At 36.3% G+C, this 27,087-nt stretch overlaps 1 protein-coding gene across 2 annotated transcripts in view; it reads right to left on the bottom strand.

The window, feature by feature from the left end:
* Nucleotides 1-27,087, bottom strand: part of AKAP6 (A-kinase anchoring protein 6) — a 276,451-nt gene that overhangs the window by 220,096 nt on the left and 29,268 nt on the right. The window contains exon 1 of one of the 2 annotated variants that reach the window (XM_048949916.1): nucleotides 1,853-1,945. The exons of the other annotated variant lie outside the window; for it this stretch is intronic. The gene's annotated coding sequence lies outside the window, so the exon portion shown is untranslated. Of the gene's footprint in view, nucleotides 1-1,852; nucleotides 1,946-27,087 lie in introns of those variants that run through there. 2 annotated transcript variants of the gene reach the window in all.

The following is a 27,087-nucleotide window of genomic DNA, read 5'->3' as shown; positions in this document are numbered from 1 at the left end:
GTGTCAAAATGCATACTTAAAATATACTTAAAATATAGGAGTGACTGGTCTCTTCTCACCGGTGACAGGACAAGGGGAAATGGCCTTAAGTTGCAACAGGGCAAGTTTAGGTTGGATATCAGGAAAAACTTCTTTACTGAAAGGGTTGTTATGCATTGGAATAGGATCCCTAGGGAGGTGTTTGAGTCACCATCCCTGTGTTTAAAAACTGCTTGGATGTGGTGCTCAGGGACATGATTTAGCAGAGGGCTGCTAGTTAGAGTTGTATGGTTAGGTTGTGGCTGGACTCAATGATCTCGAAGGCCTTTTCCAACCTGACTGATTCTATGATTCAATTCCATGATTCTATGACTTTATTGAAGTCCCAGATCTTTATGTTTTCAGCATACACTTACAATGTTCACTGGAAAAAGGAAAACATTTTGCTCTGTTCCTCTTCTTCTGTAAGCTCTAGCTACATGTAGAAGGCTGCAGTAGACCTTACGCCCAAGGAAAGATAAGAATACATAACAGAATGGAGTCAGACTTAGAGCTAAGTAAAGAATTATGAAAACTTGAATTTAGCAGGAGATGCAATTTCAGAAAGATTCAAATTTGATACGTTAGAAATACTTTAATTACATTTTAGCAACTTACGCTTGCATCTCCATAGTGCTAAGATCACAAAACAAAGAATGTAGCCATACAGCTATTACTTTGGGCAAAATCCCAAGTCTTTTATGGGTGATTAAAGAGTACAGTTTTGTTTTTAGCATAACAGCAATAAGACAGCAGAAAAAGCACCAGTGATTTTTCACTACTAAATCAACTATGCTCTATTGAGTTATATTCCTAACTATTTCAGTAGTATTCAGTATTCAGTGACTACTCCTGCAGAAAGTGAGTACCAAGAAAGCACCCAGGCATCAGTCTACTTCTCATAGTTTGGAAGAGGGGGGAGAGGGGAGAAAGGAAAAAAAAAAAAAAGTCATTTACTGTTCACTTGATTTTAGGTCCTATCCTGCTCCTATTTAGTAATTTATCTTCTGCACATCTATCACTCCCTCAAAAAAATATTTGAAACCGCTCTCAAGCTGGTTAATATTAATTTAGCACTTCAGAACAAAATTTCTATCTGTGCAATCAAAGGAAAGAATGAAAAATTTAAATCACTCTCAGTCTCTGCTGCACAATTTCCAACTCTTTCAGCTCAATTTTGTAAAACGCTTCTGAATAAGACTCTGTCAAACAAAAAGCTTTATAGAAAGACTGCATAATATTAATGTTTCAGGATACTGAGCATCTCTCACATCCATCTCTTTTCATATCCCTTGTTTTTCAACTTGAATGCTGTTGCCATACATACACCAAATATATTTTGTTAGACAAAACTCTATCTGAACACATTTTCCCTTAAATACTGTTGCTCATAGCCCAGGTTTATAGGATATAAATCAACTGTTCCATCAGGTAAAAATATCTTATTTTAGACATATCCTTTACATGAATTCCTCTCTCAAAAAGCGACATTACAGTAAAGTTGATATAGTCTTTATTTTTGTATGTTTGTCAGCAATAGGTTAAACAAGTCCACCAACAAAAAGTTGGGCTCAAATCACTAAATGATGCAGAAACACAGAAAGTACAGCACTTGCTTAGTGTGCGTGTGAATAAACTACAAAACCCACTGGCACTCCGCAAGAGTTTTTCTAACATGACTCAGCACTAGCGAGGACATTAAGGCAATTAGCAAACAGAAATTAAAGCATGCTGCTGAAGAAGCAAACAAAAGACAACGCATGAGGCATACAGAGCACAGCTCCAGCTCTAATGCAGTGCATTTGCAACCAGCACCCGCCCAAAACCTGCTGACCTGGGTGCTTTTACGATCGTTCGACTTTATTCAAGCTCACCAGCACTACAGCTATACCTCCTCAATCATAGTCACTCTTAGAGTCAAGTTCTTTAAGGCTTTTCTCTCTGGCAGATAATATAGCAAGTTGCAGCACTTCAAGAAAGAAAATGAGAAAGAATTTGAAAATAGATAACTCAGTACGGTCTCTTTAAAAAAAAAAAAAAAAAAAAAAAAAAAAAACAAAAAAACATACAAAGGTATTACAATACACTGGCTACTAATTATCAGGGTCTGAGGCACCTTTAAAAAAAGCCTACACACGCTTGAAAGGAGAAACCGTCACTGCTAGGAGCAACTGAGCCGGAACACCAGCATGCAGACTGATTAGTACGCAGACTCAAGATATCGCTTCCTGGCAGAATAAAAAAGGCCCCGTCAGGCAGCTCTAGTGCAGGCAAGGCAAACCAAAAGCTCCTCCTGCTCCCTCCAAAAACTGAGCACAAAAAATCACGGCTTCCCCGGAAGACTCCCGAAACCAGAGGTGAGAGCAGGCCCCTTCCAGCTGCTCTCTAGCCCAAAGAGATGCCAGTTGGCTCTGTGCCCTCCCTGTGGAGCCATGTCTGGGGTAGCCCTGGGGGGCAGATGGAAAAAGCAAAGAGCCCTGCTACAGAGGTGATGATACAGGTGCAGGGTTCCACTCTCTGGATCACTGAACATGCTTACGCTGGGTGGGCTCTGACCAGGTCAGCACCCCAACAGAGAGCTGCACTCATAAGATTTTGTTAAGCCACCAGCTCCTGAAGATAAGTTATCTGCTTGTCACACAATTCTTATGTACACAATTGCATCTGTTGACCCCAGCTGTATATTTTTTCCTCTCAATATCCTAATCTTTAGGACGTTAATTTATACAACACAAGCATGGAAGCTAAAAACAGCAAGATAAGATGTGAAGTCCTGCTTTAACTGTTCCAGTATTTGAATAAAGTAGCACCAGTGAAATCAATAAATCTCAGCAATAAATTTTGAGACTTAAAATTTTTTTTGGAACAATATAGATTAAATCATTTGCTAGGAAATGTATGAATGGATAAATCACATCAAACAACGCTTTGGTACAAATATTACAATGCTAGACATTTTGTGTGACTGACTTCAATTATTCAGTTTGTTATATTTTTGGCTTACTTTTCCAAGTTCTGTGAGATGCACAGATAGCAAACTGTAAACCATTATAAAACACTTATTAAAACTGAATACATTTATTCCAGTTACTCTGTATATGATCCTATAGAAAAAAATACTTTGAAAAAAAGGTACAACCATACTTGCCCGTCCTAGCAGAGTCACTATCACAGCTGAAATTCTTTATAAAATGAACAGCTAAGTCTGGCTTTCTACAATGTCAAATTCTGATAGCACTGGTGACAGTTTTAGGCAGCAAGCAGTGCAAAAATCAGAGGCTGGATTTCCTGTCAGCCGACTTCTTTCTGTACCTAAAGTATCTGTACAAACTATGTGGCTTTAAACCTGCAGATGGACAGCTGAAAACATATTTTCAGATGTCACAATCAATAAGTTCATGTATCAATATTTTCAGGATGTAGCCTTTTATCATCATCGTTATCAGTATAGGAATGATTTATGACTTCATTATTTAAAAAATACAGCTCAAATTACTTATTTTCTATCACTTCTGAAGCTACCATTTTAGTACACTAAAAGGATACATTTATAAATTACACAATACAGCTAAGAGTTTGGATCTTTCTGGTTGTAGAAAAAATTACATAGATGAATAAAGAATAAATTTTTTCCCAAGTCCCTTCTATACCGTTCTATGTTTTCATTGGTACTTATATGAAAGGTGAGAAGTTCTGTGTAAGCACATGCACACATATGCTTTCTATCTTCATATTCAGTAAGTACATTATGCTTAACAGATGGCTGATTACCTTCCACTAATCACACAGGCAATCTTGCTCTCCCCTGGTTTTCCGCTCAATCAGATCCCAATGCTTTTATGCAAAACACAGAGTATGTCAACCATAATATAATTCATCAATCATCACAAGCCTTGAAAGACCTCCTTCACTCATTCTGCACCCGTTATTCACATTTTCCTTGTTTATACAGTGCAGTACATATTCACTCTGCCAGCTATCAGATCATCCACGTTTTCCTGCAACAGCAGACAGCTTCTGTCAAACAAAGATTCATTAAGCATTTTAAGCCATACAGTAGTCCAAGTATTGATCAGTGGTGCAGACACTGGGCTGAGTGAATGTTAATGAGCTCTAATTTTTCTTACTGTCACTTATAGTTAAAAATCAACCATAGGCATTATATAGCCACCTGCCTGTCAAGTAAACAATTCATTTCATTCTAAAAAATGGCATAAAGGAACAAAAAAAACTACCAGAAACTCCATCATTAAATAATTATGTCTGCTTGCTGACTCTGAAATATAATGATGTAAATTTTAACATCAGGTTTAATGGGCTAATAGTTGAGTTTCCTTAAAAAAGATACAGTCACAATGAATATCTTACACTGCCAACTTTAATTTCCATTTCTTTTACAGTTCAGTAGTCTCAGGACTTTTTTGCCAAATTTTCAGGCTGTATTTCAGGGAAATTGTCTTCTTCAGAGAAGACACTGGTACATCAAAAACTAAACTGTCAATAACTATCTAGAAAGCAACTTGAATTTAATTTCACAATTATATTATCCATGCTAAAGTGATTCTATTTCTGATTTTATACTTGATTTAAGAAAAATGATAATTCAAGAGATGGTTAATTTTACTTTTTTTTTTTTTTAATCCATATCATTTTATGAAATGTGTTCTTATATCAAATATGCCCTTTATCATTGTCCTACTATTACATCTATATATCAGAATAAATTGAACAGGAAAGGCCACCTTTCCATTAGAATAGCTGGGCCTCCTACGCGATGTGTACAGACTCTCAGAGGGAAGGTGATTCCTGGACTTCTGCAGGGTACAGACCAAAGAGACATGCACAGTAATGTCAGTATTATGACCAACAATTAGAAATGTGATTAAACAGTTAAATGCAATGGACTTAAATTCCATTAAAACATCTAAGGCTTTAATGGTAGCAGCGCGAGACCACTAATGGTTAGCAGGAGATATGCCACAATGGATGCTTAAAGTTCCTGATTACGGCTATAAATCAGCAACAATAGTGACTCAGCAAGCTCTTTTGGTACCTGCTGTTTCTTTAATACAAGGTGAAGAAAAACTTAGAACTTGCAGGTCTGAAGAAGGTATGAAATACTCCAAATATTTATGCTCCGAGTAAATGCAGAATCTTACAAGATTGAAAATTTGAGCAAAGAAATAGCAGATTAAACTCACTATAGGCAAACATGGTGTAATATGCAGGAGAAAAAAACAATCCTAATCACATAAATGAAATGGACCTCAAGATGGATGTGAGTAATCAAGACCTTAGAAGAAAAATTGTCCAAGTTCTAGAAAAACAATCAAGTTCAATATTCAATAGCAATCAAAAAGAAAAGCAAAGAAATAGAAACATCTAGGAAAACAATAGGAAAAAAAAGCAGAAAATTAATTACATCACTATTTAAATCCATGGCACCCAGCTGAAATGTTGTGTGAGAAATTTCCCTCATAGCAAAGGGAATCCAGTGGAACTGAAAAAAGGGTTCAAAAAAGGCAATTTGAAGGACAAACAGGAACGGGAATTGCCTCTGTTCAAGTGAAAGCTGATCAAGCTGATGCTGTCAGCCTAGAAAAAAGTAGCTTACAGGATAAGGTAGAGGTCATCTGCCTAAACTAATAGACTTAGGAGAATACTTCAGCCATTCTTTTTTACATAATTTCTGCACGCAGTTCTCCAAAGGAGAGCCAGAGGATTCACTTTAAAGTATCTCTTTCAAGAATAATTGACAAAGACCTCTTAAACAATTTCCTGTTACAGAAAGCATAATGAAGTATTTAAAACAACATTCCTGAACTTACTTCTCTTTTCAATTTGTTCAGTGACTTCAGCTAATTCAAAAACTCCAACTTCCTGATTGAAATTCACAAGTGTACATGCAGTATTTATTAAGTCAAAATTACAATATATTATAAAAGCTCTAAGCGAAAATCCAGTAAACTCCTGTCAGAAATTTTTTCCCTTTATTGTCAAGTCCCAGAATTTCATAATCGGTAGAAATTGCACTGTATTGTACTACTACATATAATTATTGGTTTAACAGTAGAAGTAACAGAGCTTTATGTCACAGCAAGACTTTACTAACTCTGCATCTTTACAGAAACACCAAATTGACCAAACAACTTATCAAACAGTTCTAGTCTAGTATCAACTGAACTGGAAAAAAGCTAAAAATACTTTTAACTACTCCTCTGAAATTGAATACTAAAATATTCACACTGAGTCTTGAAAGCCATCATGTAGAAAAAGGAATACTTCTCATCTTTAAAATTCTCTTCCAAAGGAATTATCCCGTAAGTGTTCATGTAAAAACATTAATGCTGTGACATACGGTGAACTCTTGTATGAAGCAGCACATAAAATTTATATACTTCAGGCTCATATCATTTTATTTTCTCAGGAAAAAGCAAGGAGACTCAACGAAAATAGTCCCATTAGGCAACTGCAATGAGATGCACCAAGAAAAAAAAAAAAAATAAAACCAACAACCCTGCTCTATAATACTTAGAGACACTGAAAAAGATTGTGTAGTGCCACATTCATACAGATATGATGTACTCATTCAATCATATTGGGATAAATAGTGCTGTTTCCTATCAATTTCTGATTCAGCACAGGTTTGCCCTGCAGTAAGAAAGAGTGACTAGTTGATGATATGTTAAGAAGACATTAACATTAAAATGGACAAAGAGAAATTAGTTGAGCCATATTCATTCATCATTACTTCAGAAACCTTTATCAGGTATAGCTGCACCCAAACACCTTAAGGCATTTGTTGTCCTAATTTTCACTCCACAATGTCAGCAGTTCAAGAACAGGGGCAAGTTTCATACACTGATTCTTCAATATATGAGTGAGCAGGTTTATGTTTCAGTGGGATACTTTTGGCTTTCTCTTTGTTTGCTTGTTGTTATATGTTCTTTGGTTTTATTTTATTACTGTTGTTCTGTTATTTTAATCTCTCTGGGTAAAGTCACGCTTGCCATTTTATTGGCCAGCAGCAAGTGTTTGCAGACATAGCTTAACTTTTTCCTTCAACAATAAGATGGTGAGGAACATAAAATCGGTACTCGAAGTGGTCCCTAATTCAAAAAAACTTTAATGAAACAATATGAAAGGCCTTGTAACAGGGAAGACAGCAAAATCAAGATGAGGTTTGGCTGAATAACAATCTCTATTTAAAACGGCCTTTAGAATGCACAGAGATTTGCTACCAAATATCTCCTTACAGAAGAAGAATTTTAAAATTAAGTTCATAAATTTTATAGCAGCTTTCTCCAATTCTCTCATAAGCATTACTGCCAAAGATTTTTCCACTGGTTTACAGAGACAGACTGTTCTCTTTAGACACCTAATATTTATTTTTCTTTCTCCCCCAAAGCAGGGAAAAAAAAAAAAAAAGACTTTTTTCCCCAAGTCGAAGTTAAAATACAGTATTTTGCTTTTAAAAAAAACACTAAAAATATCTACTGTTCTCACTATCACGTAAGGATTAACAACAAATAAGTTATCTTTTAAATATTTCCCCACCATTAATAGAACACCATCACCGCTGTGCTTTGTGTCAGCCTGGGGATTCACAGAACTAGGCTGATCTCTCTGGAACACAAATTGCTTTCCTGCACTGAGTCACACCAGTGTTTTCTGCTCTGTTATTTTGGTTTCTAGTACTTTCTAATATCAATAATGCATACAGTCAGCTGTTTCAGACATCCAGTTATCAGTAACAGGGTATAAAACACTGTCTTCCTTTGGGTATGAATTTTTAATGTACATGAAGAGACATCCTGTATGCAATGATAAACCATAGCTTGTGTAACCATTTTGCAGACTCTACCAACTTGGATAAATCCTGACTTTTGATGTTGACTTACTGTTTACCTAAAAATAGATATCTACTTGTGCAGTGCTATCAGTTGGACAACACCATCGCCTAAAATAATGCCCACAACTACTTTGTTCTCTCTTTCCATTATGCAATTTTACAAGGTCATTTACACCATCACCATAAAGACACCTCCCTTGTCTGGTGCAGAATTATTTTTCCTGGATCATACTTGGCAGAGACAAGCTCTTTTTCTCCAGATATATCAATACTGGCTTTGCACATAGAGCCTTCTAGTTTCACCATCATCCACCTTCTGAATAGAATTTTAAAAAAATAATACTACTTTATATAATAATAATAATACTATATATATAAATATACTATATAATAATAATCATACTTTCTCATCATATTGAATCTTACAAATTTTTGAAGAAAAGTCATGATAAACTGCAATCTCTGCACAGAGTTCAAGGATCTTACTAACTTAATCTTGCACCAGAATTATAGTCAAAATTACAAATATTGGCAATTGCAGAACTTTCTTAAATTCAAAAATCAGTTTCAGAACTGATAGAAGCTGGGACATTTTTCAGTATCAAATTCTTTCAAATCATCATATACAGTTTTATGGGAACAAAGTACACCAGCTCTGAAGATGCAATCCATAACAGCAAGGTAATTGATTCCGATCTCTCTCTCTCTCCCTCTCTCTCTCCCTCTCTCTGTCTCATTATTGTTTACTAAAACTAAATTTATGGAAGTCAATAACATGAAAGGAGTAAAATAGCAGGCTTTCAAAAGGTTCTTACGGCTGAACACTGACAGTTAAGGAGCAAATGTTTCTACTCTTTTAAGTCACACTTTGTTTTACCATAAGGAAAGGATGACTGTGTACAGCCATTAAAAGTACTTTCTAAATGGGAATAAACAGGATTGTTGTTCAAATTATTGGAGCCCACAACTCAAAGTATCACCTTTGTCATCTGCTGCACTTGAGGGTTATACTTACTTTATACAGACAATTATGTTCATTCAGGTTCTTAGTTTTGTCTTGATATGAAAGGTACACATAAGACCAGGTTCCATCATTTCATTAAATGTTTTCAGTCTCAGAGAACTCTCCTAGAAACATGACCTGGGACTCGTATTTTAATTTTCAAGAGGCAGAAATAATTGCGCTGCCTCAAATAGGTATAATTTACTTCTTAAGAACAGCTTAACGATGGTGAATCATACCCCCTTTGCTGCCACCAACAGGTGGTAAGATATTGACCCCAGACAGTTAGGAACAGATGAGTTGCAGACTTCTTCATGCATTCCACACCGACAGTGTACGTTCCCACCATCTGCTTAACATTTTTTTTTTTTTTTTTTTTTTTTTTTAAACATTGCATAATTCACTAATGTGAATAATAAACAAATTCCATGAAATAGACCACAGGAGGTGCATTCAGTTTTATAAAGACATTTAATTTTAGACCAAATAACTAGTAAGAACGGCAGGATCTTTATAAACTAAGGATTTGAAATGCTTGGATGACCAAGGTCTTTCCTTTGACTATATTTCAAGTAAATTGCTCTGCCCCCGAAAATTTCCATTGCGAGGTTTGATGAGGCTCTGGGCAAACTAATCTAGCTGTGCATGTCCCTGTTCATTGCAGGGGAGTTAGACTAGAGAACTTTTAAAGATCCCTTATAACTCTAAGGAGTCTATGATTCTGTGAAATTCAGGTAGCTCCAACTCAGAAACTTTTTCATCCTCCTACCAATTAAGCACACAGGACATGAAAGGGGAAGACTACAAATAAATGGAGCAGAACAGAGAAACATTGCTTCCAGTTTTATTCTAGATCATCTTGTCTTGTCTGCTTTCCAAATTTTTATTAAAAAGTTGATGGAATAGTAAATAGTGCAAATAGTACCCTTTCATCATTGTTTGGAATACACTGCTACAAGTCAAGTGCATCTTCAGTTTAAAACTGGTTTTTATTTACTGTGATTTTTACAGCAAAAGTGAAATTATAGAGGTAGAACAAGTTTCTTCAGAAGGCTAGGTAAACATACAACTATGAACTATATCCCTGTAGGAACATACTTAATATTTCTTTCAATCAGAGAAATATTCTGATGGAAAACTACTAAGTAGTAGAAAATAACATCTAGCCATTTGAAAATTGTGTGCACTGTATATAGAGACAAATGATGATGACTTTCATCCCAGGTACGTTTACAAAAATAATTTTTCTCACATGAACAATCTATTCGAATTTATATAGTCATGTGCTTACATATGTGTTTCCTAACATCAATTGCCAGATTCTGTATTTACAATATTATGCATCTCTTTTATTATATTCAGCTTTTAGTTTGAAAATTGGGACTAAAATCCTACGGTGTTTGCCCTTCTCCAGATGTCACCACTTTCTACGTTTGCAGAGCCTATAAAAATAAAACTTCATGATACAGATTTTTTTCCTCAGCTGCACCTACGATTGCAGAGGAGCATAAGATGTTAACTCCTATTTCAAAAACAAACAAAACAAATATGCAGAATTATTTTCTCTAGGCTATATAGAACTACGCAAATATAAGCCTCTAATTCATTCATTCCTGATACATAATTAAAAAAAAATAAAGTCAGTAATTCATATGAAATATTTATTTTTTTATATAATCACCCAGGGCTTCTGAGAAGTCCTGGCAGTCTGTCATTTTATTGAAGGTCTACGGGAGTTGTTCAGGTTCAGCCCTTTAATTTTTTCATTAGTTAACACATCAATTACATGATTTGATTATTTTCAAGTTTTAGTCTCAAACTGTTCATAGTATAAAAGATTTTTTTAATTTCAATTTTAGTTAGTGTTACCAGTCTCCTATGATACACTAAATCATGTAGCTGTATTAATGCACTATTTCTGAAGAAGGCAAATTTCCAGCATAAATAAGAATGACATCTTTAATATAAACTTTTATATTCCAGAGACATACAAAGCAATCCTGACTTTATAGACCTTATGGTAATCCTGAACATTTAATATATAATCACTTGGAAAGGCTCAGACTAGTAACACATAGAAAGTAGAATTAAACCAGAGCAACTGAGAAATCTCTATCAAAGCACCTCAAAAAGTTCTGCTTAAGGCACTTTGATAGTGAATGCCATTTCCAAGAAGGAACAGGAAGTAAACCTTTCATTTCATTTAAGATTCCCCTAATCATTGGCATATGAGGGGAAAAAAAAAAAAAAGAAAAAAGAAAAAAAAAACAGAACAATGATTTTCTCTTACAAAATCTGAGGAAGTGATTTGTCCTGGAAATGTGGCTTCAGATTGAGTCTGTGTTAATTACTCATGCATGCAGAATAGTCAAGCCTTCAGAAAAATGATCAGAAAATATAGGAAAACCAATATACTGCATGCTTTCATAAGAAAATGAGATTGAAAGAAAAAAAAATCATGAAAACCTAATTGTTTCATTTTAACAAATTTAATGCAGAGAGATACAGTCTTGTCCTTCACTATCCTTCAGAGCCTTACACTGGTCCTCACTGAGGCCACGATGAATCCTTGTTTAGGTCTCCTTTGCCTTACACACTGCAGGTTCTGTTCTCAGCTCTGAAGACCAGCCTGCCCCTTTGTGGAATCTGCAAACCCTCAGCATCATACAAGCATCATAAACTGGCCACGCATATAAAACAGACACAATATCTAACTTCAAAGAAAATGAAGTTGTATTTAACAAATTCATTCATCTAGTGACAGAGCTTTATTCAATCAACTACAAAATTCCTATTTTACATACCCCATGCTATCACCACTAAATGCAAGTAACATGACTTCACCATTAGTGTATATGGAATGGTGATGGACCTAAGTTGCCCTCCCTAAACTGACGGTCCTATTGTTTCTCCTGCTGAAAATTCCATTGCTTCTTTTAAAATCATAGTATGGAAACACATTTTCAGTTCTCAATTGACATATACTTTAGAAATAATGATATCAGCACCTGTTACTTCTTTCCTGACAAGCAGTCAATTCACTGAATTGTAAGTATAGCCTAAAGAAAAAAAAAAAAATCTACATAAAATCCTACCAACGTAAAACCAAACCAGCATGATGCTGTTTAATATTAAAATGTTTTTAAAACTCAGTCATTCTGTCATGTAACCAATCCACAGAATGAAAAGTGTTTGGACCTCTGCTTTTTTCCTCTTCCTTTATGGATATGTCTGAGAAGTAGACACAAGATTTTAAAGAACAAGTTCATGCAAGATGCTACCCTGTGCACAATGGAGTATTTTTTAAATTAATGGCAGTATAAGTACATCAGGACTATTAAATTCATGAGGAAGGGGAAGAACATGCTAAGCCATATCTAGGGATTTTTATGTCACCTTACCACTATATGGTAAGATGATACAAAAGTCACCTTATCATATATAGTGCAAGTGTACAAAAGTCACCTTATCATATATAGCACAAGTGTCATGTCAAGCAATATTCCAGTTGATAGTATCCCCATGTTATACCATGATAGCGTAATGGTCAAAATAAATAACCAATTTTTTAAAGATAGTACCTTTAACACTGATTGAAATACATTTTTGCACTAAAGCATTTACTTGGAAGAAAAAATAAAACAATCTGACAGTTTGAAAAAGAAAACAAATGTTTCCAAATCTTTGGGTTATCCATGTTTAAGTCTGTTTTGGTAAAAAACTGTTTCAGCTCAGTAATTTCAGTTTTAGGACTAGGTCCTCCCCTCTAAGATGGGGCACACCATTGGTTCACCACTTGAGCTGTAAGGAGATAGTATATACTATATAAGTTATAACTTAATCTACTTAAATTATATTCTGAACATCTTGCTGTTCATCCATACTGTCCATATAAATTCATTTTACTGTTTGGGAAATGTGTGAGCAGCATCTGACTTAGATAATCAACTCATTCAAGGAGGAGCAGAAGCTTAAACCAAAGTCTGTAGTAAATTTGAAGAGAACCACTTCACAGATCCCTGAGGTTTTCCTGCTCTATGGTCAGCTACTGAGGGCTCCAGAAAAGGTAGAGAAAGAGAAAAAAAAAAGAAAAAAAAAGGTTGATGGTCTACCTTGTAAGTGCAGAAAAGGCTGTGATGAGCTTCAAAATTTCCGGAGTCTAGTAAAAGAAAATAAAAAATATGGATGTTCCAGCTGCAGAAAACAGAGGAAAATGCTGGAAATGTCTGTGTTCACAGCAGCTGTGGGGTGAAATGCCATTTATAGAGCCCACCACAAATGATATTTAAAAAAAAAAAAAAAAATCTTGAAAACAATGAAAAGCTAAGAGGGAAAGAGAGATGAACAGTCTGTTGGAAAGGTAATTTTCTTTATAGTTGCCAAAATCTGATAAAATAAAGATGACATGGCTGTTTTTTTTTGCATCACTCTTCTGATTTGTAAATACACCCTTCAATGATATTTGTAAAAGGAACAGATACTGCTGTCCTAAATTTTTGCAAAGGCAAACTGCATCTTGGATGAGTGAATCTGCTTGTTCACTACGTTGAGAAAACCTGGTTTTACAGGGGGGTTCTTTTTTGGGATAAAAACAGTTATTTTGTAACAACTTAAGAACTCCTTTAAGCTTAGACTAGTCATTAACGATGGATGTTGTAATAAGATAGTTGCCTTTCCCAAGCTTGTTTTTATTCACTAGACAATATTTTCAAGAGCAGCAAACCATGCTGTGATAAGGAGCATGTGTCACACAGGGATTTCTGCAGTATGGAAAGTACTTTTCTGCTCACAGTGCTATCTTTCACAGCATTGTTCATCTACCTCCTTCCATCAGATGATGAGCAAGCTATGTCCAACACCATAATTCCATTCTCAATTCTGCAACCTGCTGAATAAGCAAATTGCCTCTCCTTGTTCCCCCTTCCATCCTTTCAAGAGCAAGATTCTGAAGCTAAAAACTCTTTGTTATCTTCAGTGCATGCTGAAAATGAGTCCCAGTTATATTTGGGGATTTTAAGCATTCTAGGTAGCAAACAACTTGCTGTGAAAAAAAAGGCAATACTATCAGCTATTCTGAACATAGAGCACTTCTACCACCACTTCCCAGGTGCCTGAATTCACTCTCTAGTAGCAGTGATACACAGTAGCACACTTCAAATAGAGAAGTAGGGACACCTAATTTATGAAGGGCAACCCAGTTTCATTACCATAACATAATTAAAATGAAAGGCATATATTTGTTAAGCAGCAATTGTTTCCAGGGTTCTTTTCTGGAAGAAAAGTATCCCTTAGAAGGTAAAACTATGAAAGCAACTGCCAACTCCTCCAATCTGAACTTCATCCTTGATATTAGTAAATTTTTTCCTTTTTTACTCTGATATGCTTGGTAATTCATATGAACTAAACTGGGAACATGAATGCCGCTGTGCATATACCATAAATTTCATCTGGTTTGCTAACTGTACAATTATTTTTTTTTTTTTTTTTCTGGAAGTCATCCTGTCTTTGCCAATTTTCAGAACTATTTTATTTCATTCAAATTATCATATTCCAGGATTTAGCTCAGGGATTTTATTGTCTGACCTGAATACAAAGATTTTCTCATAAGTTTGATTGTTCTTGTATTCAGATTTATATTTTCAAGTCCTTACAATGCTAACATCTCTACACCAGAGATTTCACTTTTTCATTTTTTAACTCTATACTCATTTTATTTATTTTATCTGAGAATTTCAGACTACACTAAAGCCATCCTTAAAAATACCAAATTATGTGCCTAATTCAAGTATATAAAATGTCCAGCTTAATTTGTTTGTGATATCTATTTCTGAGATAAGCCTAAGAACTTGGCTGTATCAAAGCATTTCTACAGTTAAAGAATCATTGGGTACTAATTTCATTCCTGTCTTCCGAACTCAGAAGATTTTATTGTCAAACAAAGAGGATTAGAACCATATTGAGTATTTTTGAGAATGTCATCTCATATTTTCAGTACCCTCAGGTACATCCAGAATGACTCAGTAAATGAATTTAAAAGGGTAATCACTGGAATTTATTATACAAGTCATTCAGCATTTGTCCTTGATATTCTAGACAATTTCTGCAAACAATCCCAGTCACAATGGAGCTGACTGGGAAGGCTATAGCTAATATCAAGGGATATAATGCTTCATATAAAGACTAATAAATAAACATGATATTAAAATTTACACAGATCTTTTTCAAGTCTTCTCCACACAAAACTAGGTATTTTCTTCTTTGGAGTAGCAGAAATAACTAGAACTGCAAAAATAGATTCTAGATTTGACTGATACTGTAATTTGTGTTAATTCAGTCACTTCATTATCCTGCACTCATATCTCTACGTAGTCCTCTGAACAGACATAATGCAATAGCTTTATGACCTTTGAATGAGGATCCTCGCTGATAATATAATGCAGACTGATAACGATATCACAAACTAGCTTAGCATCACTTTACACATGCAGGTCATGAAAATATACATAGCAAAGAGGTAGTTATAAAATCTGCTATTCAGTTTCTTGTCATTGAGAACAATTCCTAAATGGTTGCTTCTTGCATAAAGGAAAGGTCTGAAAAGGTATGACAAAAAAGCAACTGAAAAAAGGGACAGTTGTGAGAAGATAGAAAAAAAAATTTAAAGTATGAGAGTCTCAGAAGCAACTCCAGCAGTCACTTCACAAAGAGCTTACACCTTTGATCACAAAACAGTTAATTATCACAGCAATAAGCTTGCTTAACATATTTAGAAAGCATGCCAGCTGTTTAAAGTTTCAATCCAAATAAAAACACAATAAATTTGAGCTATGAATTGTTTTGAAAATTCTCTATGTGATTTCATCCAAGCTCAGTTATTCCTGGGCTCATTCAGTGACATCAAAAATTTGTTTAGACTGTTGCAAGATTAAAAAAAAAAAATTGATAGCTAAATAGCTTTCTGTCTCTTCCCTTTGTTTTGATGTTAATTTCTATCTGAACTAATTTCTTAGTCCTAAAATTAGTCTTTCTTAAATTCCCCTGGAAGCCAACCTAGTATCCAGTAATTCGTAAGTCACAGTTACTTGCCCTAGCTGCTTCAGCCCTTTAGATTTGAGGAACCACACCTTATCCATTAGAACATCAGCACTTAGGACCATACCTTTTTAATATCCAATATATTTGCATGAGACTGATACCTATGACACACGAGCAATGGGAAACCTGTGATATCCCAGCCAGAGACCAAGCAGGACAGCCTAGAATGGAGGCAGCTCTTGTGGACAGTCCCTCCCTGCAGGATCTTGACATTTCTTGCTAAAATAATATCTCCCATCTAGCACCATGAATTGCACACACACCAACAACAAGCCTTGCACAACTTGCCAAAACCATCAGTATATGTCAGGAGAAGACAGCCTGTCCTCATCTGCTGAGGTCCTCACCAGCTAAAAGCATTAGAGTTGGTACTGCTCTAGGGCCTCTCATACATCTACTCAGTCAAGCCCAAGCAGTCCATGTCACAATGCACCCACCTCATCTTTTTAACATTTTAAATTAGACCATGTTTTCTTCTGCTCATCTGCATTTGGCTTCTAATTATGTTCAGGTTATATGTCCTAACTGCACCATAGTTTAGGACTCTGCAGCCTTAGGTCTTGAGATTTGTCTTGAATTTTTTTCTACTCAGGACAAATGAAAATTTCCCTTGTAATCTGTATCCAGCTGGAAATAAACCTCATTAAATTTAAGAGCTATTTTTTCAGCAATCACTGAGAAACAAATATACCTTAGATATAATGCATATTACCTTACTAACAATTAAACATACTCTGTGAATGGACAGATTCAGTTCAGAGAAATGTGGTCCTATTTCAGCCATCTTAAATTTATGCCATTGCTTTTATTTCTTGTTAAGAGACTTGCTGTCTCTTCTAAAGAGATGTTCTTCTTTCTATACTCTAACCTGATTGCAGCAAGAAAAAAGCCAGAGTACAAACACTTCAGCTAAATTCATCCTGAAACATAATTCAAAAAATGAATAGTACAATAGAGTATGTTGGAAATTTTGAGTAATATCTTTAAACTGAAACTTGAGAAGATTACTCTGTGTTACAAAGCTGTTGAACCTATTGTCAAGACCATTTTCATGATAACTTTAATACTTCCTTGAATAGCTAACACTTCTAGATTAATTACACTTAGATCCTGAGGAGAGAGTGAGTCATCAGTGGAAAGAATGAACATTAAAGAGAAATGAAGGAACTAATTTCACTTATGTTAAAATAAACAAATGAGCCAAGGCAGGAAGAAAAGCATGCAAGGATTTGACAAAATCTTTCAATCAGTAAATTACTGAAGTAGCTTTAAATTATTTTAATTATAAACATAATGTGGATATCAAACTCTGAATTCATAGATGTTCATTAATTAAGTCATAAAATTAACTAAAGGTATTGAATAATTCCCTACAAAATTGGGCCAGGTTTGGCTCTAGTACATCAGTAAGGAAAAATGTCATACAAGGCTATGAAGTTTTTCAGCATGTGTAGCAGAAAGCAATCACAGTATATCTGGATACACAAGACATGCAGTCCTTTTTGAGTTACACCAATGTAAAAACTCACTGAATATTCTGGAAAGATTCACTCACAAAGTCCAACCACATAAATCACAAAACACAAATACAAAAATGCAATAAACTGTTAAAATCTGTTTAGTGCTTAGCCATATTTGGGTGACCAATGCTACATGAACACTAGCCAACATTTCTCCCTCAAATATATGCATACACACACACATATACACATTAAACAATCCAAAGGATGTAAGAATGCCAAAGGAAGAGGTAAAGCTTGACATTTTTTATTCCTACCTATGTAACTTTTCTTGTAGACCTTCTTTCAAGCATCTCTGGCTGTCTGTGAAAGCATTATTATGCTTAGCATAGAATGATAGCAACTGGCACTAATGACCCCATTTATTGTGACTTTACCAACTAACAGTTTTCATCAGTACAGAAACTAGCTTTCTGTCTACCAGAGATAAAGGATGGTATTGAATATTGACTGAATATTAACATTAAATGTTAATTAAAACAGTAGCTCTTTAAAGTAATGTGCAGTGACAGTTTCTTCCCATCCCTCTGCTGCCCTAAGTTTATTTCTAGTTAAGCAAATCTAGTCATCTCTAAATATACATGTATGACAGGCTCAGAGGTAGGAAACGTATTTCTCTAGTGAGGACAGAAAAAACAAGCTGAAATACTGCAAGTTTTCCCCTAACAACCTACCCACTTTTGAAACTGATTACTTCTATCCAAGCATGTAGGAAATGTTTCCTGTGGGAAGACTGGGGGCCCAGCAAAACCAAGGTCAGGCTTACTGTGAGGAGAGGAATACTGCTGGAGCCCTCCTATCTTGCCAGAATGTGCATGAGATGAAAGAAAAAAGAAGGATGAAAGCTTTACATTCCCCTTTCCAGTTATAATTTATTTCATGTTCCCATTCATAACTGAGACTTTGGTCTTATCTCCAAAGCATGTCACAAATGAGGACATCTACGTGACTGTTTACAGCTTTGGGACAGAGACAGCACTACTCCTCCAGAGCAATAGAACAGTGAAGCAAAGATAAAACTCATTTGTGCGTACAGCTACACTTTTTCTCAGGCTGAAACAGACAGAAGAGTTAATTCTGCCAGGATGATCAATGGCTTCGCTACTTCTTTCCAAAGCAAGACACATACTCAGATAGATACATAGAGCAATTAAATATAGCACTTGACATGCTTGTCTTTTTGCTGTGGTTTTTAAGTGGAAAGACCTGTTTCTCTTGCTAACTTGGATTTCTCTCATGGATTGAAAGATCAGAGGATACACTAAGCACCACAAGAAGGTATTCACCCTGGTTAACATTACTGAAAAACACATGTAGAGACATCACCTATGGCATCAGAAAAAGAAAAAACAGATTGCATAATTAACAACACCATTTATTACATGCATCTGTTCCAATTATGCTTTGTTTGCATCCTATTAAAATCAGGATGAGAAAACACTCATTCTTGCTATGACTTCGGGAAAAGGTTTGGCTCCATTTTCCGCCAATCTAATCTGTTGTTGGCAACTGCGAGACCCCCCCATGGGATGTGATGTGATAGGCCCTCTCCCTTCTCTATGATTGATGTGTAGCACGTGCCCTTAGGGGCACAGACGTAGCACGTAGGTTATATAAGCTAGAGCTCACGTGTAATAAACGCCATTTTGCTGTTCACCATATTGGTGTCACCTCGGTAATTGGCCAAGCCGCGGTCTCCCAGGGAAGCCGAACGGGTGAGCTCACAACAAATGGTGACCCCGACGTGATCCCTGGGAGACCGCGGCTCACAACACTAATCTACTAACTAGTGATCACATATCAGAAGAAACAATATCCTTTAACTTTGATAAGATACTTAATTAAACATTGTGCTAAACAATAATGTAACAGAATATTTTCAGTAGAAATAGAATATATGGTAAAAAGCATTAAGAAGCAGGTGAATACCTGAGGGATCCTGGGACCAAGAAGTTTGTAGGGAATTGAACAAAGCAGAGGTTTTTCTTGAGTAAGATTCCACAGAGGTTAGTCCAATGCCCAGTACTATTTACTACTTTCATCAGTAGTCTGGAAGCAAACGTTAAAACAGTACTGATAATATTTTCAGATAGATTATTGGAAACTGAAGAGGAATCTTTACAGTGCCATTAAAGTAAGGATCCCACTTAGTTTTTCCCCACAACACAATACCAAATAAAAATAAGGGAGCCTTATTGGCAGCTAAGATTTTTGTAAACTAATTCCATCAAATACAACACTTTTTAGTATCACACCAAGGATAAAGGAATGAAAATTTATATCTAGCATGGGGGAATCTCGACCCAGGAATGAAAGTAAAGGTTGCTAAGGACAAACAGCAAATAAGTGCTATATGTTACACTGTGAGAACCTGGGTTAGGAAGATTTAGAAACAAGGGAAAACTGGAAAAAAAATAGCACTATTTCTGAATATAGCAACAGTGAGAATATAATGGAGCCACATCCCTTTGCAACATATTTCAAAAGTAACACTGAAAAAATGGAGTGTACACAGCAAACCCAAATGAAATTAGCAAGAATGAGAGAGGTGCTTGAGAGTGGAAGAAAAAAAAAAAAAAAAAAAGATGTCTCAACAGAAAAACAGAGATATATTTTTCATGAAGAGTACATGAATATCCAAAAGAATATCCTTCACAGAATCACAGAATGGCCAGGGCTGGAAGGGAACTCAAGGATCATGATCTCCAACCCCCCTGCCACATGCAGGGCCACAAATCTCCCCATTTAATACTAGACCAGACTGCCCAGGGACCCATCCAATCTGGCCTTGAACACCTCCAGGGACAGGGCATCCACAACCTCTCTAGGCAGCCTGTTCCAGCACCCCACCACTCTCATGGTAAAGAGCTTCTCCCTGACATCCAACCTAAATCTTCCCTCCCTCAACTTAAACACATTTCCTCTTGTCTTGCTGTTTTCTACCCTTTCAAAGGGTTGACTCCCCTCCTGTTTGTAGGCTCCCTTTAGGTACTGAAAGGCTGCAATGAGGTCACCCTGCAGCCTTCTCTTCTCCAGGCTGAACAAGCCCAGCTTCCTCAGCCTGTCTTCGTAGGGGAGGTGCTCCAGTCCCCTGATCATCTTTGTGGCCCTTCTCTGGACCCTGTCCAACAGCTCTGTCTTTCTTGTACTGGAGCTCCAGACCTGGACAAAGTACTCCAGATGGGGCCTCACAAGAGCAGAGTAAAGGAGGGAAAATCACCCTCCCTGCTGGCCACCCCTCTTCTGATGGAGCCTTGGATACCATTTGCTTTCCGAGTTGCAAGAGCACACTGCTGGCTCATATTAAGCTTTTCATCAATCAAGACCCCCAGGTCCTTCTCTGCAGGGCTGCTTTCAAGGACCTCTCCTTACAGTTCATACTGAAAAGCAGAAGAATTTGGACACTAAGTTTGAAGCTCAACAAGTTCAAGTTATAAAAGAAGTCTCTAACAAAAGTGATTAATCACGATGATCAGACTACAGAGAAAAATGTGGTTTTTCTGCCTGCTGCTGATCAAGCATAGAAGGTATAAGTCTACCAGATGAAAGTTGTTGCGTCCTAACATCTGCAAAAATCTAATAACATTAAAACTGAGGAACTACTTAAGAAACAATTGTCAGGAGACTGACTTTCAGAGAGTATCTTCTGAATTGCTTTTAACTGTTACATCAGAAGCATAAATTTCTGTACTCAGTATTCAACCCCACAGGCCACACCATGTTTCGCAACACTATAGCAAAGAATGCTGAACTACTAGGAAAATAAGCATCCAAGTCCTTCTAATCATGCTTTATAGAATTATTGTCTTACTGTTATTGTTGTTCCAAGTATCTAAAGTCATCTTATCACAGATACAAAGTGGGGAGGCACATGATGGTGTGTGAGCATTTGCAGGCCAGTGAGGAATAGACACATTAGTGGGAATCACGATGCACGTAAGCGACCTAAATCTTCATAAAGAATAGAAGAGCTGGGCAACTAAATCAAGCATAGATCCTCAAGTTTTTGCCCTCTGCTATTTTAGCAGAATGAGTACTTAAAACTCATCCGTGCCAACGGAGTTGAGGTAAGATCATTTCTGCATAAAAACTTTATTATTCTTTTAGTGACTTAAGGAATGTAACCTGCTGTAGGGAACCTGCTTTGACAGGGAGGTTGGACTCGATCTCTGGAGGTCCTTTCCAACCCCTACAATTCTGTGATTCTGTGATTCTGTGTGTGATTCTACAATCCCTCTCCCTCTATCAAGTGAAGATATTCATGCGTAAACTCATGTTGATTTGTAAATAATGGGATTTGCCATCTAGTAGCATTTCTGAAATATTTTCTTTTGCTATAAAGAGAAAATTCCACTTCAAACATTTCTGAAAGGAAGATACATTAAAACACAATGTAGATTTTTATTATTTATGTATTTTTCTCCCTTTCTCTGCATCTTTCTATATTTCTACAGCTAGAAAGTTCACTATAGTGTAGTGGGAAAATAAAAAAATGTCTTGGAATAAGAATTTTCCTTGGATCAAGCAAGGAAACATCTCCATGTACTATATGTGTTAGGCTTCCCACACAAAGACTGCTTGGATTAGGAAAAAAATTTTTTACGCTATATATCATACCAAAGAAAATTGTGCAACAATCTTCTAAGTATTACTTTTTTTCAGAACTTCAGAAAATAATGAAAGTGTCATCTTCAAAAAAAGCCTTCTTGTGTTCTTTCCTGAAGAACAGCTAATACATGATCAAGAGGGCCTATTCCAAATATCATCATTTAGATCATCACTCAATGCATCATACTGGTTTGAGTACTATCGGTACTCTAGAGTTTCTGACACCAAAAATAAGTTTCAAGAAGTATTTGTTAGAAGCATTTTATAATTGCAGAGAATCTCTCTCTGCTTCCAGAAGTGCAGAGTCAGAAGGATAGGAACAGTTAGTATGCATATTACATCCCATGCAAGTAAAAACAAACAAAAGTAGGAAAGTAGACTTGTTATTCCATTTCTTCTCACTTCCTTATTTAATAGTCAATAAACAAATTCAGAAAAGGAGAGGAATACAACTTGTACTGAATTTATAAGAACTTAATCTCAGCAATGATTCCATAAGCTACAATTATACTTTTCATATAAGACATATTCACAGAATGCATCTGCTCAACTAAAAATATTTTGAAAGACTGAAAATTCTATATGTATATTTGTGATCATTTCAAATGCATTGTAAGATATTCTATAATTACTATATGACTGCAGACTACGTTTCTTAAAGTCTCATTCTCCCAGGCATTTATTCATTTGACATGGAAGCAATCAAATATTCACTCTAACAGAACAGTTTCATCTCTGAAGAGCTACAGACTTGTTTATATAAATATGACTTTAGGAACAGCAAATCTGCCTGCAGATCCTGTAAAACTGCTATGACACACCATGTGACTGTTGTCAAATCACAGCCACTATATATATTACAGGCTCAGCTTAATCCATTTTAGAATGAGGGATTTATACCTTTTCTTCTGCAAAGTGAATCTTTTCCATTGAGCTTTACAGAAAAGAACAGCAAAGAAAATGACTCACAGCCTTGAAAAGAACCGTGACCCTGTCTTATGGAAAAAGCACACGCAATCTATAAAGGATCTGAGCTGACACTAAATGAGAGAACGCTGACATAGCTAAACATTAAGAATTTATATCTGCTATCTTTGCCTCAGCTTTTGTTTGCGTTACAAGTGATACAGGACTGTCAATTGCTCTTTACAACATGTATGAAGATGCACTTTGCATTCCAGACTCACAAGTTTTGCATCCCAAATTGCTGGCACTGCTCCCAGTATAGCTGCTCACGCTCATGAGGGCAGCAAGCCATAGACACTCATCATCTGGTTGGTACTGATCAGAAGCTCACATACTCCCTGCTGCATGACTGAATTCTTGCCAGTAGCACTGCCAGGTGCCTGCCCAGACCTCCCCAACTTGTGACCTATCACAACTGAGGGGCTTATGAACTCCATGTTGTCAGCTACTTGAATGAGTTTTGCAAGCCATGTTCCCAAGCCCCAAGTCAGCTTTGGAGGGAAGTGGCCCAGGTTTGGTGAGCTGAGACGCCTTAGGCCTCTTGCATTAAGAGCTCTGTGCTTCCTCTGGGACAACAAGAGAGGAAATTTATTCTACTTACAGAGAGAGCTATCAAGCATCATTACCATGCATTTCACAAAGCTCTTCTCCAGTTTACATTAGGAAACACTAACTATTTTTGAGCAATATAACCATGGTACAGGAAGGAGCTAGGGCAGCAGGTAGGCTGACAATGCTATTGTGGGTGTTTTGCAGAGTAATGATCTTACTTACAAAGTTGAAAACCCAAGCCCATGAGGACACTGCTTGCTCAATCACATCACCTCAAAGAGTTAAAGCTTGTTATGACAAGAGGAGTGAACAGACAGGTTTTTTGTTCAGTTTCAGGTGTGAGCTTTTTTTTTTATTTCTTTGTGGTTTGTTGAATTTGGGTTTTACTGTTGTTTTTTGTTTGTTTAGTTGGTTTTTTTTTTTTTTTTTTGGTTGGTTAGTTGTTTGTTTGTTGCATTGTGTTGTGTTTTTTTTTTTTAAACAGACTAAGTTTTCTGTCCTTACCAGCAAACCACTTCTTAGTTAGTTCTTCCAGGAACTCCTAATGCAGCAAAATCAGATATAAATATATAAAATGCAAACCCAAATTAATATTAATTTCCTGCTGTTTCACCAGTTTCACCTTTTTATTTTCAAGCCACCTGCGCTCTACAATAAAATGCTCCTGATCAATGTCTTACTACATATTTAAATACACATCACAGATGCCATTGGATAAAGCAAGCAGCAGCAAAAAAAAAAAAAAAAGTTTAAATATTTCAGTTCCAAACTGTCAGACCATGTTCACAGTCGAATGCAAAAAGTTAGTTATCACTCACATAGACAAAAAAGGATAGGTCAATAAGCAAACAAAATGGAGTCATCATGTCTGCTTCTGGATGCAAGAGCATTTTGATGACTTGCTTTTGGTTGCCTAAGATCACAAAAATATAGGAAAAATAATTCCACAGTCATTAATTTAACTGAAAGTATTCCAAATGCCTTGGAAATTTATGAGATTCAGAGCAAAGTACTTTGTATACCTTCATTTAAGTAAAATTTAAAAGATCTGGCTGTTTATTCTGGTGACAAATTCCAACACCTAGCTTCTAATTTGTATCATCAAACTAACCAGCTCTAGGGAAGTCTGAAATCCTTAACACCTGGTACAATCTCCTAGACATCTACATTCCTGTTCCCAAGTACACATTTAACTACCTCAACTGTACAATGCTCACCTGCTTAGTGGTCAACTCAAATCCCAACAGGATGTTCAAATTCTCCAGTGTCCTCCATCTGGCACCTGCTCCAGTGGATGTGGACAAAATCTAAACTTTCAAAGGGTAAGTGAGGGCTATTATAATCAAAGCCTGAATTTAGAAAAGTTGATAGAAGTAGCCTTTTTGGGAACTGAGATTTAAATACCCATAGCAGAGCAGTAGGTTTCCCAGTTCCCAAAAGCAGCTTATCCTCTGGTGACTGCCTTGCAGGCTGAGCTCCATTTTTTTGAGCTATTTCACTTGGCTGTGATAATCAAATATACACTGTGCTAAATGAAGCAAAAGAACAGCTCTCCAAGCTGAAAGTTTAAACAATCCACAGAAGACTGAAGACAAAATATTTCATTCTACTTCTTAGAGCTTCACATTTAGAATATTTCCCTGAGAAATTGATTTTAACCATTCCTCCAGTCTGATGATCTGCATGTGGTGTGAAGAAGTCATCACCTCGTATTCCCACACAGAAACATAGTTCAGTTTGAATACAAAGTCACGAATCTCTAAGGAGGTAGACATCTAACTCTGAGCTGGAGGAAGGAGTTTGAGGTAGTGTTTAAATCAAAGCATTCTTTTTGTCACACCATTTCTTCTGCTATATTTTGTTTTGTCATTCCAATTAAATTTAAGCAGCTCCATCCTAAATGCGCTGGACTCCATCAAGTGCAATTAAAACCTCCCACAACTTGAGATTATCAATTCTAAAGGATAAAATGGGTTCTGAAGATGCTTACTAAACTTAAGCAATTCTGTCCTGCTTTTTTCTATTCACTCTGTAGTTGCTTTTCCACCCCAGGAAAAGTGTAGGTCAAGATAACCACCAGAAATTAAACAACTATTTGAAATTTTTAGTATTTATCCACTTCTATCCCTGCATATCATCACCAAGTCCAGCAAACTAACATCCCCCCACCACCCTGATTCTAACAGTCAATGCAAATCTTTCTATCACCAGAAGCATGTAATGAAGTTGACATTAATAAAAGTTAAAGAAAAAAATGAGTAAGCAAAGGCATTTCAGTATGGCACAAAGAAATTACCATGAAATTTTGCACATTTTACTATTTCCCTCTACAAAAATATACATACATTAGTCTTTCAAAAACCTTCCTAATTCCATCATATGTTCCAGAATTGTGAGTGCCTTCCCCACAGACACCAGCAATCCTTTCCAAAGTGAAGCAGTGCTATCTTTGGCCTTTTCTCAGTGCCTGTAAGAAGAGTCCGTCTTGTAACCTTTCCTCCTATCTCTTAATCAGTATTTTTTTTTTATCAGTTAGTCATTTATTCTGTAGGACTACTATAACTATATATGCCTGATGGGGAATAACTTGTTTTAAAATCATTGGCTTTCTGTTTACAAGAGGAATATCCAAGATAGGCTGTCTGCTAATATTTTCCCTGGTGTTTTTGCTGTCTATTTATTATTATTTTGATGTATACTACTTTTTTAAACACCAGCAAAAATGCAATAGCCAAAAGGCTACACAAGAGTGAGTAATGTATGGTGCAGATGGTCTTCAGTGAAAGGAAGAGGTATTTTCTTCAGAATAGAATTAAAGTGGTTACATAAACACAAACAAGGGGGAAAATGCTGTTTAAAAAAAAATTCTAGGCCAGTTATTCAAGCAGTGAAGTTTTTAGGAGGCTCAAAGCAAAATGACATTGCTCCTTTACCTCTAAAAATAAGCATCTGCAACAACTACCTAGTTTGACACCTTTCTAGGATTGTTTTGCAGTTTCAGCTTCAATAAAGTAGAGTATTCTGTATGGGTTCGAGCATAGTCCAAGTTAACATTCATTTGTGGAAAATCTGTGCAGGAAATAGTAATAGCAGGCAACCTGGAAATGGGGCCAGTCATTGTTCAGAAAACTCCCTTCTGATAAGGTTAAATTACTCAGCTGTCAGTTGTCTCAAGCTGTAGATAAAGAACCATGGGAGTCACTGCTTGGGAGAGATTAGGATTTCATGGGGAGAAGGGAAAGAGATCACAATCACACAGAAGAGCAGCTTGAACTACTTTATCCCTCACTAAGACAGGGCCAGGCTGCTTGCATTCAGAAGTCTGCAGAGAGCAGGGAGGAAACAGCTGGAAACTGGGACATAGAGAGCTGTCCTGCAAGTAGAAGTCTCAAAAGTAATAACACATGCTATTGCTCCTCAGCACTGTAATCCATCCATGAAGGCCAGGTAGGAATTTTTGTGTTCCTCATATT

The sequence above is a fragment of the Lagopus muta genome, chromosome 6, assembly GCF_023343835.1.
Source record: "Lagopus muta isolate bLagMut1 chromosome 6, bLagMut1 primary, whole genome shotgun sequence".
NCBI classification, from domain to species: domain Eukaryota; kingdom Metazoa; phylum Chordata; class Aves; order Galliformes; family Phasianidae; genus Lagopus; species Lagopus muta.
The sequence above is the reverse complement of the archived record's forward strand: the minus strand, read 5'-3'. Positions and strand labels throughout refer to the sequence as shown.